Raw genomic sequence first — 15,632 nt, forward strand, 5'->3', positions numbered from 1 at the left:
TTTTCTTTTCTTCTTGAATGAGGCATACCATTTTCTCTGATGAAGCCTACTGAGTTCTTTTAGAAGAATTCTGTTCTACATTTAATATTCATTGACATCAAGTTAAATGTCCTCATTGATAGAATTATGGGCCAGACAGCTTCTTCTTTTCTTTTTTTCCAATACAGTATTGTTAACTCTAGTCACCATGCTGTACATCAGTTACAAATACAACTGTGTAACTTAATGTATAAATAAATATTTTGCACAAAACCACACAATAAATGACTAAGTCTGTTTTCTTTCTAACATAGGATATTTTTAATCCTTGAAAAACTTCCCAGCAAAACATGATTCTTGACCATGACCTATGATTCTTAAGTGATTGATTTACAATTGGGGAACTTGATTGGAAGGAAATGAAATTTTTTTTCTAGATAATCTTCATTATCTTCCTTAAATACCACATCGGTGTCTTACCTGTGTTACTCAATAATTGCCTAGTAGTAACAGTTACTAGGAAGTGAGCACCTCATAATGATCCTGACTGCAATTATTATTATCTTCATGTTATAGCTGATAACACCAAGACCTGGAGATGTTAAGTGATCCTTGCAGGGTCACACACATTGTTTTTGATTAAAAATATTATACATTGTTTCACTTCAAGAGATCCCCAAGATCTTGAGGCCTTTGAATAACTTCTTCCACTTCACATTTTACCAGTCTTTCTCTGGGGCTCATCTATTTGTTCAGCTATCATACAGGGTGACCAGATGATCTTACACCCATCTCACAGAAATTGCTTATACATGTTGTGTGGTGTTATCTCTGCTGGCTACCCTCATCCTTGTTCTTCCTGAATCTACCACTTCCTTTTTCTTCATGTCTACACTCCCTTAGAAAGTCTACCTTGATTGGTGCTCCTGATTTTTCATATCCTCTTCTTTTATGTTTGTCTCTTTTCCTTGCCCATGTGAGTCTGCTTCATGATGTTCTACTTTTGTTGATGTACTCAATGCCTGGACCTACTCTGTTGGAATCTCTCTGTGAAGAAAACATTAAATGACACAATTCTAAGCTGAATTCAGTTCAGGACTCCATGAAAACAGGGCACTTACTGTAAGGTGGTACCTGGGAATTCTTTAGTGTGTTGCAAATAAGAAAAAACCTTACTAGTAGTGAGCTTTAATTGAGCTATTCAGAAAGGTTTACTAGAGAGAAAGATAAACATTATTCTTTATACTGGTAGAGGACTATGAAAATGGCCTAAATAATAAATTATGTGTTCAGACTCTTTCCTTCTGTAATACTATTATACTTCATGGTGTCAGAATCATAGTTGAAATAGAATTTAGTGAGTGGTTATGTTTATTAAGGACTGACAATATTGTATTTGGTAAAAATAATACCTTGCCTCTGTATACTGCTTCATAACATGTAATACAATTTCACTGCCTTGCCATATTGGATCCTCACAGCATCCCTGAGAGGAAAGCAAGGAAGAAAATTCTAAAGGGTGTACTTTATAAATCTTCTTAACCTGCTCCCATCAGCATAATCATCTTTTCCACACCTGTCTCGCCCTCCCTTTTTGTGTCTTTCAGAGTTTGGTAAATTATAATAACAAACTTTAGATAAATAGATACCCTCTGCTTTAATGGAAGTGTTATTTTAGTTCACACATAAAATGAAAAAAGAGAAAATTTCAGGTTTTTCAGCTTGTTATGGAGAAACCTATATTATACCTGATTCAGTCTCCATCACACTGGTCAATATAAAAAAAAAAATCCTAAAATTTTGTGTATACAGCTCTAACAGGAGCTTTTTATTAAATTTAACAGCTATCCTGTTTTAACTATCTTAGAAATCATAACAAAAGAACACTGCAATCCTATGGTGGATGATGGATGGCTTTAGTTTCATTAATGGAGAAATTTGGGACAAGCAGAGGGATAGAGTACCATTCTGCAGGAATTGCTGGGGGAACAGTAGTAAGCAGCATATTGCTTTGCTACAGATCATATCTGAGTGGTTGAGATTTCACTGCCCTAAAGCAGGTTATATTACAGTCCATTTATTTGTCAGGGTAGGATTTTATTAGCAACCAGTTCCAGGCCTTGCATGAGAATGAATCTTCTCACAGCCTGAGCATAAAAGACTAATGGAGTTCAAAATCAACAGCACATCGGAAAGCTTTAGCCCAGGATCAGTGAGGTGAGGAGGTTGAAGTTAATGTTCCATCCTGTTCTGCTCAGATGAAGCTGATAACAAATACTACACGTGTGTATGTGTTTTCATCTCGATCTGTTGGTGTTGAGCATTAGCTCTAGATCTATTTTAGCTTATCCACATGTTTGTGCTGATGGAAAATCAAAGTTGTAGCTCAGACATGAGAGGAAAATTGTGACTTTAGCCATTTTAGAAAAGGCAAAAAATGATGGGGTTAGGCATTTGTTATAAAACACTGAAATTGCACAAAGGCTTGGGAAAGCACTTAGAGCTAATTCAACCTCTCAAGGCCACTGGAGGGTCAGTTGGCAAGACAAAAAAAAAAAAAGACTTTATGTAAAATTCGATCAAATTACTCATTGGGAGCATTCTACATCTGTATACTAACATTTTAATGATACCCTGTTTTCTAAGAGTAATAAAAATTGCTAAGACTGCTTTAAAATTTTTTCTAGGTTAGAAACAGTCTATTTATTTTATAAAATCATCTAAATATGGGTATCTACTGAAGAAGGGGAAAAATCCTCTTCAAGTCTCATGGAATGTTTAAGGATGTTTAAACAGTTGTCTGCTCAAATTTCTTGCATAAGAGCCACGTTTCCAATGGTGAAAAACAGGAATCCCATTCAGATATAACGTAACACACCCAATATTTTGAGTTGTGTATTTTATCTTAGGGGTGGTGTGCTGGAAGGTAGTGTGTGGAGAGACATGAAGGAGAATGCAAGCATCATGGTGAAAAATGATACTGGTGGGATTGATATATGAGCAGTAGCTCTGAGAGTGAGCTGTGGTCACTCTACTTATGTAGCTATTGGTACTGTGTAATACTGCATTTGAGTACATCCTGATATGGCGTCATACCAACTATCACCTCTTTTTTTTTATTTTTAATTTTTAAAAGATTTTTATTTATTTATTTGACAGAGAGAGAGATCACAAGTAGGCCGAGAGGCAGGCAGGGGGGTGGTGGGGAGGGGGAAGCAGGCTCGCTGCTGAGTGGAGAGCCTGATAAGGAGGCTCGATCCCAGGACCTTGAGATATGACCTGAGCCAAAGGCAGAGGCTGAACCCACTGAGCCACCCAGGAGCCCCATCACCTCTTTTTTTTTTTTTTTTTAAAGATTTTATTTATTTATTTGGCAGATGGAGAGCACAAGTTGGCAGAGAAGTAGGCAGAGAGGAGGAAGCAGGCTCCCTGCTGAGCAGAGAGCCCGATGCTTTGCGGGTCTCCATCCCAGGACCTTGGGATCACGACCTAAGCTGAAGGCAGAGGCTCAACCCACTGAGCCACCCAGGCGTCCCCCATCACCTCTTTTTAAATCACTCCTTATTACAAGGAGGAGGGCACTATGAGTTAAGGGGGGAAAAAAAAGACCTCAGTACCTAGGCTGCAGCACTCTTCTATCCCTGAGTTAGAGTCTAGAAAAGAGAGGTGTTTGCAGGAGAAAAAAGGAATGGGTTACAAAGCATCAGGAGGTTCAAGAAGAATAAAGCACCAACCAGGCAAACGGGAGAAGAGTTAACAGGAGAACAATGGCAGGATCACATCACTGGTGGCTGAGTTGAACACTGCTGATATTTTCAAAACTCAGGAGACATGAAGGCAAGTAACAAAGAAAACACACACACACACACACGTGATCACAGAACAGTGGTGGTCCTTGTGATTAGCTGGTTTGTGAGACAAATTATCACCCCACCTTGAAGACTTGTCAAAGAATTACCTAAATGGGGAAAAAGTAATGTGTATCTCTTGTCAGGGTGGAATTACTAATGCGTAGGAGACATATCCCACCTACTGAAGTGATCTTTCAGACAGACCCTCAGACCAATGAATGGGTCCTTGAATCTTACAGATGCTGCTTAAGCCTTTGCAGCCAGATAATTCCTTGATAGTTCACTGCAATAATAAAGTCTTCCAGATGCCTGCCCTCATCTTGAAAGAAGACTCAGAAGCCTACCCACACAGGAACTTTACACACACACAATAATTTACTTCTAGTGTACGACATGGAAAATCATATTATTTACCATAATCCCCAAACTCCTCAATTTCAGCTTCCTCTCTGGGCGTTTCTTTTATCTCTTTGCTTTGAATAAAAGCCGTTTTTTATCTGAGAAATTGATTCTCATCATGCCCTCACTAAAAGACATAGCTATGAATTCATAGCCCTTAAACCTCAGGGTTGGAATATGGAGCTTGTGCCCATCGCCTTACCACACTGCACATTCCCAGGCATTATTTTCTGACTGTCTTAAAATGCTTAGTGTTTGGTTTACTGACTGTCCTCTATCCTTTGTTATCGTACTGTTTGTCAGTCACCCTGCCATTCTTCTTGATTCAACCAAGATTTTGGTACCTGGCTTACCATATTTTACTTTACTAAACCTGGCATCATGCTGGATGATTTTAGTATCAATTTTAATATCCAAGTAAACCAGCTATTCTTAACTTCTTGATCTCCAAACACTTTTTGACCCTCTATCTTAGCTACCCACTTACCTGCCCACGTTCTGTACATTTTAATTATACATTTCTAATTCATCTCCAAATATCTTTTTGTCAAGCTTTGCATCCTTCAATTATAACTTTTTATTTTTCTGTTTTACTTTTCCAGTTACTCCCACCTTTGGGAAGCTGTCTTTTACAGCTTCATTGAGACTTTGTCTAACATCCTTTGATCTGTTCAAAATACATTACTTAAATATTCATTTTATCTCCTGTCTTACCCATCTTACTTATAATCTTATTATGCCCTTTTCCATTTCAGAAAATGTCACAGCATGTTGTTAAGAGCATGGACTCTGTAGCCACAAAATCTGGGTTCAGATCCCATCACTGTCCTTGGATTTCTTTGTCCTTGGATTTCTTTTCCTTAGCGTTTTCAATAATGGTACCTCTTTCGTAAGATTGTTGTGAGGCTGAAATGATTCAGATCTGTAAAGTACTTAAATCTTGATTGGCAGAAATTAGCATTAAAGTATATGTAATTTGTATTTGAGCATTTATTATCATAAATCACACAGTTTGTCAAATTGGTATGTAAGTATAAATACTTATTTGCATATATTTAATTATAAATGATATTCTTACTAAATCATTTTAATTTTTATATTAATTTATTTAAAATTAGACGTTTTTGGCAAAACTATAGGGCTTCCTTGTTCATTCATTTTTACCCACACCCTATGGCAGATCTCATAACATGCATCAAGCCAAAGGATTCATTCTAGCCATACCTCTTTCTGGGTAGCTGTCTCTTGCTGGAAAGAGTTAAGTATTTGGTACTATTACAACTCTGCGGTCAAAAACTGCAAAGCCCTAACATTCCCTGGTCATTCTTATTGTTTCTCTCCTTTTCAACACTCTCACCCTCCCTTCTACAACTGCTTATTCTTCACTCTCCCCAAATTCCTAAAATGCCTAAAATTTCCCCCCATATTTTAGTCAGGGGATGTCATCTTCTACAAAGAAAATACTCAAAAGGCAATGGGCCAGTAAGTATGAGTTCTGTTAATGTCCCTCCACTAAACATACTACCTATTTCTATTTGTGCCCTTCCTCATTCTTACTTCTTGTAATGGAAGTGATGCCTTACTATCTAAAATTAATCCTGCCACATACATTTTGATCGATTCCTCTTAACCACCTTAGGAAAGTATACATTTTTTTTTTCTGTTTGTGTATTTATTAACCATTACTTCTCCATTGACTCTTATACATTGTAAATGTTTTCGCATTCCTTTTTGCATAAGGCAACAACATAAGCACAGACCTCAAACTCCCAAATGCTAATCCCTATCTCTTTATTTTCTATAAAGAAAACTTCTGATGAGAATTGCCTTTACTTCTTATCTCATAATTTCTCACTTATTGCTCAGTTAACTTCAGGTTGGTTTCTGACAAATTATGATCTCAGTAAGTCATCAATATACATTTTTAAAATTTTTATTCTTTCTTGACTCATGGGCAGCATTCATTGATTTCTTCCTCCTTCTCAGAATAATGTTTTTACTTGACTTTAGTAACATCTTAGTATCCTCCTGGCATCCTCACAATTTATGTCTTACGGGCTAATTCTTACCTTCTAGCTCTTACAAGTTGGAGTTCTTTAAGATTTGGTCCTAGGTTCTCTTCTCAATACATAATCTCTTTCTCCAAAAATCACCTCTTCTTTACTCTTTAATTAATACTTAAAATTCAAATGACTCACTGTTTCATATCTTTAGCCTTTGCCTCCGCTGAGATTTAGACTTTATATACATTTGAAATATATTCTTTGGTGTCACTTAAATGACATATGCAAAAAGAAGGATGATCATTGACTATTTTGGATCCTTTTTCTAAACAAATAGCAAAGCTGTCTAGTTATGCAAATCAAAATCAAAGAAACTATTTGGATGTCTTCTTTCCTCTCCTTTCCCATATCAAGTTCATCTCTCAGTTCTCTAAGTCATTCTATAATAAATCTTGATTCCATTTCCTTTTCTACATTTTACTTATTCCCTTTTCCAGTCACCTCTCACCTGTATTCTTTATATAACCTCTTAACAAGTTTCTCCACATCAAGTTTTGCCTCTCTTCGATTGGCTCTCTTTATGCAGTCACAGTGATCCCTTATCTTTTCAAAAAGCAAATTTGATGTCACTCCATTCCTTCTCCTTCCCAAGGCTCCAGTTGCTTCCAGATTCACTTCCAAAAAGGTCAAGATGTCCTAGGAAATAATGCACTATAAAACCCTTCAGCATTATTTCAGATGTCTCAATTTTTTCTCTGGGCTCTTATTTTTGGGAGGTGGGCAGAAGGACTTGCTATTATTTATTTAAAACTGTTTATTGAAATTTTAAATACAAATGTACATATTTAATGTGTACAGCCTAAATGGTTTGGATATATGCAAACACCTGTGGTACCATTACCACAATCAAGGTAACAGACATATCCAACTTCTCCCAGAGTTTTCCTTATGTCTCTTTTTTTGTGTGCCTGTGTGGTTTAGAGCACTTAATAGGAATTTTTTTTTGTGGTACACTGTCCTGTCTTGTTAACTATAGGCACTATGTTGTATGGCAGATCTCTAGAAATTACTCATTTTGTATGACTGAAACCTTGTATCCATTGAACAGCAAACAATCCATCTTTACTCCTCTGCACAGTCTCTGGCAAATACCATTCTGCTTTCTGTTTCTAGGAGTTTGACTATTTTATATGCTTCATATAAGTGGAATCATGCAGTATTTATTTTTCTGTGACCGATTTATTTCACCTTGTTAATATCCTTCTTTAAAGTCCATTATGTTGTCACATATTGCAGGATTTCCTTATTAACAATGAATAATATTTTATCATATTTATATATATGTCATTTTCTTTATCCCCTCATACCTTGATGGACATTTAGGTTTATCCTTTCCATTGGCTATTGTTCTTGGCAAACATGGGATTGCAAATATCTCTTGGGAGTTATTGATTTCAGTTATTTTAGATAGATACCCAGAAGTGGGATTGACAGGTTATATGGTAGTTCTATTTTTAATTATTTGAGGAACCTCCATACTGTTTTCTGTAAAAGCTATAACATTTGAGATTCCCACCAACAGTGTACAAAACTTCTAATTTCTCCACATCCTTGCCAACTCTTACCTTTTTTTTCCCCTTCAGGTTATAACTAACATCCTAACAAGTGTAAGGTAACCTCTCATTGTGGTTTTGATTTATATTTCCTTGATACTTAACATCTTTTCATTTACCAAATAATTTTGTTAGAAGAAAGCTACAGAATTAAAGAGGGATTTTTTGTTTTTTCTTTGTTTTTACATTTAGTACTGTGACTCACTTATCATCTTGAGTTTTGGAGTGTCAGCGCGTAATATATAACTCTATATAGGTCTGTGAAAATACTTAGATTTTGCATTAGTTAAATTAATATCTAAATAGGAGAAATGTCATTCTATTGACTTCAACGTGATGAAAGTCCAATTAGAATTTTAAGTGTAATCCATATTTTAGAATGATATAATGGCATTTATTTTTTATTATTTCTGGTATAAATAATTTGTCACATTTTAGAAGTGTCATACAACATAAGTGCAATGTAAAGGAACATAGACATAATTAGCATTATTGAAAATCTTTGTGCTTATGTAAAAATCATTTCTTTCAATTTCATAAAATATAACAGAATATACATATAAAGTGAAAAAATATATAGCAAGGTTACAAAAGGGCTGTTGTTAGAAGTAGTAGTTTGTTTGTGAATATGATTTGGCTCCCCAAAACTTTCATGTATTAGAATGGTTCAGAATTAGACACATATCATTCCAAACAGCAGTCCTACTACTGACTCCTCAAAGGAGAAGGCAACATACACAAAACTAGGTAAACTCATTCCCTTATCTATAAAGAAGGAATAGTAATACCTGCCTCACTGAGGCGTGAAAAGAATCATACTTAGGTGACTTTGACTGTAAAATTGTGGTCAGAATTTGAAGCAAGAATCTTTCACCTGTATATGCATATGCATTTTAGCTTTTTTATCTACATTTTGTTTGGCTTTGTTTTCTCTATAACTCACTTTTTTCCTCTGTTATTTGTAGTTTAACGACTGTTCATGATTTTATACTTGTATTATATTTTAATTTTTTAAATTAACATATAATGTATTATTTGCTTCAGGGGTACAGCTCTGAATCATCAGTCTTACATGATTCACAACACTTACCATAGCACGTATCCTTCCCCGGTCCCATCTTCCTTCATTTTTTTCCCTCCCTCCCACCCATGACCCCCTGAACTGCCTCTCAAATTCCTATTATCAGAGAGAAAAAGATAATTCTTTTGTCTGATTAACTTATTTCGCGTAGCATAATACCCTCTAGTTCCATCCACATCATTGCAAATGGCAAGATTTCCATTTTGATGGCTGCAAAGTATTCCATTGTAAATATATACTACATCTTCTTTATCCATTCGTCTGTTGATGGGCATCTAGGTTCTTTCCATAGTTTGGCTATTGTGTACATTGCTGCTATGAACATTCGGGTGTACATGCCCCTTCGTGTCACTAAATTTGTATCTTTAGGGTATATACCCAGTAGTATTGCTGGGTAGTGCAGTTTCTGGGTCATAGGGTAGCTCTATTTTCAACTTTTTGAGGAACCTCCATACTGTTTCCCAGAGTGGCTGCATCAGTTTGCATTCCCACCAGAAATGTAGGAGAGTTCTACTTTCTCAGCATCTTCGCCAACATCTGTCGTTTCCTGACTTGTTAATTTTAGCCATTCTGACTGGTGTGAGGTGCTTTCTCACTATGGATTTGATTTGTATTTTCCTGATGCCAAGTGATGTGGAGCGCTTTTTCATGTATCTGTTGGCCATCTGGATGTCTTCTTTGCAGAAATGTCTGTTCATGTCTTCTGCCCATTTCTTGATTGGATTATTTGTCCTTTGGGTGTTGAATTTGATAAGTTCTTCAAAGATTTTAGGTACTAGCCCTTTATTGATATGTTAATTGCAAATATCTTCTCCCATTCTGTCAGTTGTCTTTTGTTTTTTTTTTTGAGTGTTTCCTTTGCTGTACAAAAGCTTTTGTCCTTGATGAAGTCCCAATAGTTCACTTTTGTCCTTGCTTCCCTTGCATTTGGCAATGTTTCTAGAAAGAAGTTGTTGTGGCTGAGGTCAAAGAGGTTGCTGCCTTTGTTCTCAAGGATTTTTATGGATTCCTATCTCATTTTGAGGTCTTTCATCCATTTTGAGTATTTTTGGGTGTAGTGTAAGGAAATGGTCCACTTTCATTCTTCTGCATGTGGCTGTCCAATTTTCCCAACACCATTTGTTGAAGAGACTGTCTTTTTTCCGCTGAATATTCTTTCCTTCTTTGTTGAATATTAGTTGACCATTGAGTTGAGGGTCTACTTCTGGGCTCTCTATTCTTTTCTACTGATCTGTGCATCTGTTTTTGTGCCAGTACCATACTGTCTTGATGATGATAGATTTGTAATAGAGCTTGAAGTCTAGAATTGTGATGCCACCATCTTGGGCTTTCTTTTTCAATATTCCTTGTGGTCATTTCTGGTTCCACATAAATTTTAGGATTATTTGTTCCATTTCTTTGAAAAAAATTGATGGTATTTTGATAGGGATTGCATTAAATGTGTAAATTTCTTTAGGTAGCATAGACATTTCCACAATATTTGTTCTTCCAATCCATGAGCATGGAACATTTTTCCATTTATTTGTGTCTTCCTTCATTTCTTTCCTGAGTACTTTACAATTTTCTGAGTACAGATTCTTTGCCTCTTTGGTTAGGTATCTAAGTATCTTACAATTTTGGGTGCAATTGTAAATGAGATCAACTCCTTAATATCTCTTTCTTTTGTCTTGTCATTGGTGTAGGGAAACGCAACTGATTTCTGTGTATTGATTTTATATCCTGACACTTTACTGAATTCCTGTATGAGTTCTAGCAGATTTGGAGTGGAGTCTTTCAGTTTTCCACATAAAGTATCATATCATCTGCAAAGAGTGAGAGTTTGAGTTCTTTGCCAATTTGGATGCCTTTTAGTTCTTTTTGTTATCAGATTTCTGAGACTAGGACTTCTAGTACTATGTTGAATAGTAGTGGTGATAGTGGACATCCCTGCCGTGTTTCTGACCTTAGCCGAAAAGCCCTCAGTTTTTGACCATTGAGAATGATACTTGCTGTAGGTTTTTTGTAGATGGCTTTGATGATAGTGAGGTATGTACCCCTCTATGCCTACACTGTGAAGAGTTTTGATCAAGAAAGGATGCTGTACTTTGTCAAATTCTTTTTCAGCATCTATTGAGAGTATCATATGGTTCTTGTTCTTCATTTTATTAATGTATTGTATCCCATTGATTGATTTGCGGATTTGAACCAAACTGGCAGCCTAGGAATGAATCCCACTTGGTCATGGTGAATGATCCTTTTAATGTACTGTTGGATACTATTGGCTTATACTTTGGTGAGAATTTTCACATCTGTGTTCATCAAGGATATTAGTCTGTAAATTCTCCTTTTGATGTGGTCTTTGTCTGGTTTTGCAATCAAGGTAATGCTGGCCTCATAAAACGAGTTTGGCAGTTTTCCTTCCATTTCTATTTTTTGGAACAGTTTCAGGAGAATAGGAATTAATTATTCTTTCAATGTTTGGTAGAATTCCCTTGGGAAGCTGTCTGGCCCTGGACTCTTGTTTGTTGGGAAATTTTTGATGACGGCTTCAATCTCCTTACTGGTTATGGGTCTGTTCAGGTTTTCTGTTTCTCCTGTTCATATTTGGTAGTTTCCATGTCTCTAGGAAGGCATCCATTTCTTCCAGATTATCATATTTGCTGGCACATAGCTGATGATAATATGTTCTTATAATTATTTGTATTTCCTTAATGTTGGTTGTGATCTCTCCTCTTCCATTCATGATTTTATTTATTTGGGTCCTTTCTCTTTTCTTTTTGATAACTCTGGCCAGGGGGTTATTAATTCTTTCAAAGAGCCAGATCGTAGTTTCATTGATCTGTTCTACTCTTCTTTTGGTTTCTGTTCCATTGATTTCTATTCTGTTCTTTATGATTTCTCTTCTCCTGCTGGGTTTAGGCTTTCTTTGCTGTTCTTTCTCTAGCTCCTTTAGGTGTAGGCTGATATGTGACACAGGATGTGATTTATTCTGGAGAATGTTCCATGTGCACTAGAGAAGAATGTATCTTCTGTTGCTTTGGGATGGAATGTTTTGAATATATCTGTGATGTCCATGTGATCCAGTGTGTCATTTAAGGCCTTTTATTTCCTTGTTGATCATTGGGTTAGATGATATGTCCATTTCAGTAAGGGAGGTGTTAAAGTCCCGTACTATTATTGTATTAGTGTCGATGTGTTTCTTTGGTTTTGTTATTAATTGGTTTATATAGTTGGCTGCTCCCACGTTAGCGGCATAGATATTTAAAATTGTTAGATCTTGTTGGACAGACCCTTTGAGTATGCTATAGTGTCCTTCCTCATCTCTTATTATAGTCTTTGGCTTAAAATCTAATTGATCTGATAGAAGGAAGGATTGCCATCCCAGCTTTCTTTTGATGTCCATTAGCATGGTAAATTGTTTTCCACACCCTCACTTTAAATCTGGAGGTGTCTTTCGGTCTAAAATGAGTTTCTTGTAAACAGCATATTGATGGGTTTTGGTTTTTTATACATTCTGATACCCATTGTCTTTAGATTGGGGCATTTAGCCCATTAATATTCAGGGTAACTATTGAAAGATATGAATTTAGTGCCATTTTATTGCCTATAATGTGACTGTTACTGTATACTGTCTCTGTTCCTTTCTGATCTACCACTTTTAGGCTCTCTCTTTGCTTAGAGGACCCCTTTCAATATTTCTTGTAGGGCTGGTTTCATGTTTACAAGTTCTTTTCGTTTTTGTTTGTTGGAAGCTTTTTATCTTTCCTTCTGTTTTCAGTGATTGCCTAGCTGGATATAATATTCTTGGCTGCATGTTTTTTTCATTTAGTGCTCTGAATATATCATGCCAGTTCTTTCTGGTCTGGCAGGTCTCTGTGGATAAGTCTGCTGCCAATCCAATATTTGTACCATTGTATGTTATAGACTTCTTGTCCCAAGCTTCTTTTAAGATTTTCTCTTTGTCACTACAACTTGTAAGTTTTACTATTAGATGATGGGATGTGGACCTATTTTTATTGATTTTGAGGAGGATTCTCTGTGCCTCCTGGATTTTGGTGTTTTTTCCCTTTTCCATATTAGGAAAATTCTCTACTATAAGTCACTCCAAAATACCTTCTGCCCACCATATTTCTTCTTCTTCCGGACTCCCAATTATTCTAATATTGTTTCATCTTATCGTATTACTTATCTCTTGAATTCTCCCCTCGTGAACCAGTAGTCGTTTGTCTCTTTTTCTCAGCTTCTTTATTTTCTGTCCTTTGGTCTTCTATATCACTAATTTTCTCTTCTGCCTCATTTATCCTAGCAGTAAGAGCCTCCATTTTTTATTGCACCTCATTAGTAGCTTTTTTTGATTTGAAGTTGGTTAAATTTTAGTTCTTTTATTTCTTCAGAAAGGGTTTTTATTTGTCCAGACAGGGTTTCCCTAATATCTTTCATGGCTTTTTCAAGCCTATCTAGCACCTTGATAATCGTCATTCTGAACTCTAGATCTGACATATTACCAATGTCCGTATTGATTATGTCCCTAGTCTTTGTTACTTCCTCTTGTTATTTTTGTTGTTGTTGTTGTTATTCTTGTGGTGAGTTTTTCTTCTTGTCATTTTATCCAGATAAGAATATAGGAATGAGAGAATAAAATACTAAAAGAATGGCAAAGACACCAGAAAAGTGTTCACTAAGAAAATCAGAAGAGACCCCAAATCGGGGGGAGAAGAAAGGGGGTAAAAAGAAATTTAAAAAAAATTTTTTAAAAATTCTATATATCTATATTAGACTGATGACTAGAAGAGAGCCACCCACTTCATTTTGGGTGTATTTTGGTCTCTTAGAAGAAACTACCTCCCAAAATTTTAAAGAAAGAAAAACAAATACACACATATATATAAAATTATGAAGGGGTGGAATATGACTATAAAGATGAAAATTGTATGGAACCAGAAGAGACCCCGAATCGCTAAGGAAATGTTGAAAAACAAAAATAAAACTGGGGCATCATGTTAACCTGATTTAAAGCTTTACTACAAAGCTGTGATCACCAAGACAGCATGGTACTGGCATAAAAACAGACACATAGACCAGTGGAACAGAGTAGAGAGCCCAGATATGGACCCTCAACTCTATGGTCAATTAATCTTCGACAAAACAGGAAAAAATATACAGTGGAAAAAAGACAGTCTCTTCAATAAATGGTGCTGGGAAAACTGGACAGCTGTATGTAGAATGAAACTCGACCATTCTCTTACACCGTACACAAAGATAAACTCAAAATGGATAAAAGACCTCAACGTGAGACAGGAATCCATCAGAATCCTAGTGGAGAACAGAGGCAGTAATCTCTTCGATATCAGCCACAGCAACTTCTTTCAAGATATGTCTCCAAAGGAAAAGGAAACAAAAGCGAAAATAAACTTTTGGGACTTCATCAAAATCAAAAGCTTCTGCACAGCAAAGGAAACAGTCAACAAAACAAAGAGGCAACCCACGGAATGGGAGAAGATATTTGCCAATGACAGTACAGACAAAAGGTTGCTATCCAGGATCTATAATGAAATCCTCAAACTCAACACACATGAAACAGGCAAACATATCAAAAAATGGGCCGAAGATATGAACAGACACTTGTCCAATGAAGACATACAAATGGCTATCAGACACATGAAAAAATGTTCATCATCACTATAAAGATGAAAATAAAAAAAAAATTCTAAAAAGAAATTGATAAGTTGGTTAGAAAAAGAAAGAAAAAGAAAGTGGAGAGAATTTGCTCAGAATGGAGAGTAGAACGAAGACCTATTGTAGATTTAGGGTATGTTTTGATCTATTAGAGGAAATGGTATTACAAAATTTTTTTGGAGGAAAAAAACCTATATGTATACACAAAATAAAGTTAGATGCAAAGGAGGATAAAATATGAGTATAATAATGAAGGTTTAGAAAGTTTTTTTTTTTTTTAGAAAGGTATTGTTGAGATAAACTAGTTAAAAAATGTTAAAAGAGAGAAGAGGAAAAGTTAAAAAAAAGAATAAGAAAAAAATAAAATTAAAAAATTTAATTAACTCTGCAATAATAAAGAATCTTGGGGAGAAAGCCATGATTTTCATGCTTTACTTTCCCCTCTTCTGGAATTCTGCTGTTCTCATTGATCAGTGAGCTTGGTCTTGGCTGGGTGTTCTTGCTGATCTTCTGGGTGAGGTTTCTGTTGTAATGATTCTCAAATGTCTTTGCCAGAGGTGGAATTACACCACCCTTGCTAAAGTCCAGGCTATGTAATCTGCTTGGGTTTGCTCTCGGGAGCTTTGCTTTCTGTAGAGCTCTCAAGGACAGGAATAAAAATAATGACCTCCCAATCTCTGGCCTGGAGGAGCCAAGATTTCGGGGCCCCACTTCTCCATGTGCCCTCAGAGAAAAGCGGTCAATCAACTCCTGTCTTCCTGGTCTCTGGCTGCACTCCAAGCTCACCTGGCCTGTTACCAAGTGTTTCTCTTTCTGGCTCACTGACCCGTTTGGAGTCTCCAAACCTAGCATATTCCTGCTGTACTGCTCATCTGGCAGAGAAAGGTGGGGCTCCCCAGATCTGCCACTTGGGTCCCTGCTGAAAGAACAGTGGTCTGACTGTGCCACAGATCACAGTTTAACGTAACCCCAAGCTGAAAGCAGAGTCCTCTGCTCTCTCTCTGTAGTTGGCTTCCCCACTCCAATACCTGGCAGCTCTGCTACACTCAGT

This window comes from Mustela erminea, chromosome 12 (genome assembly GCF_009829155.1).
Source record: "Mustela erminea isolate mMusErm1 chromosome 12, mMusErm1.Pri, whole genome shotgun sequence".
Classification (NCBI taxonomy): Eukaryota; Metazoa; Chordata; class Mammalia; order Carnivora; family Mustelidae; genus Mustela; species Mustela erminea.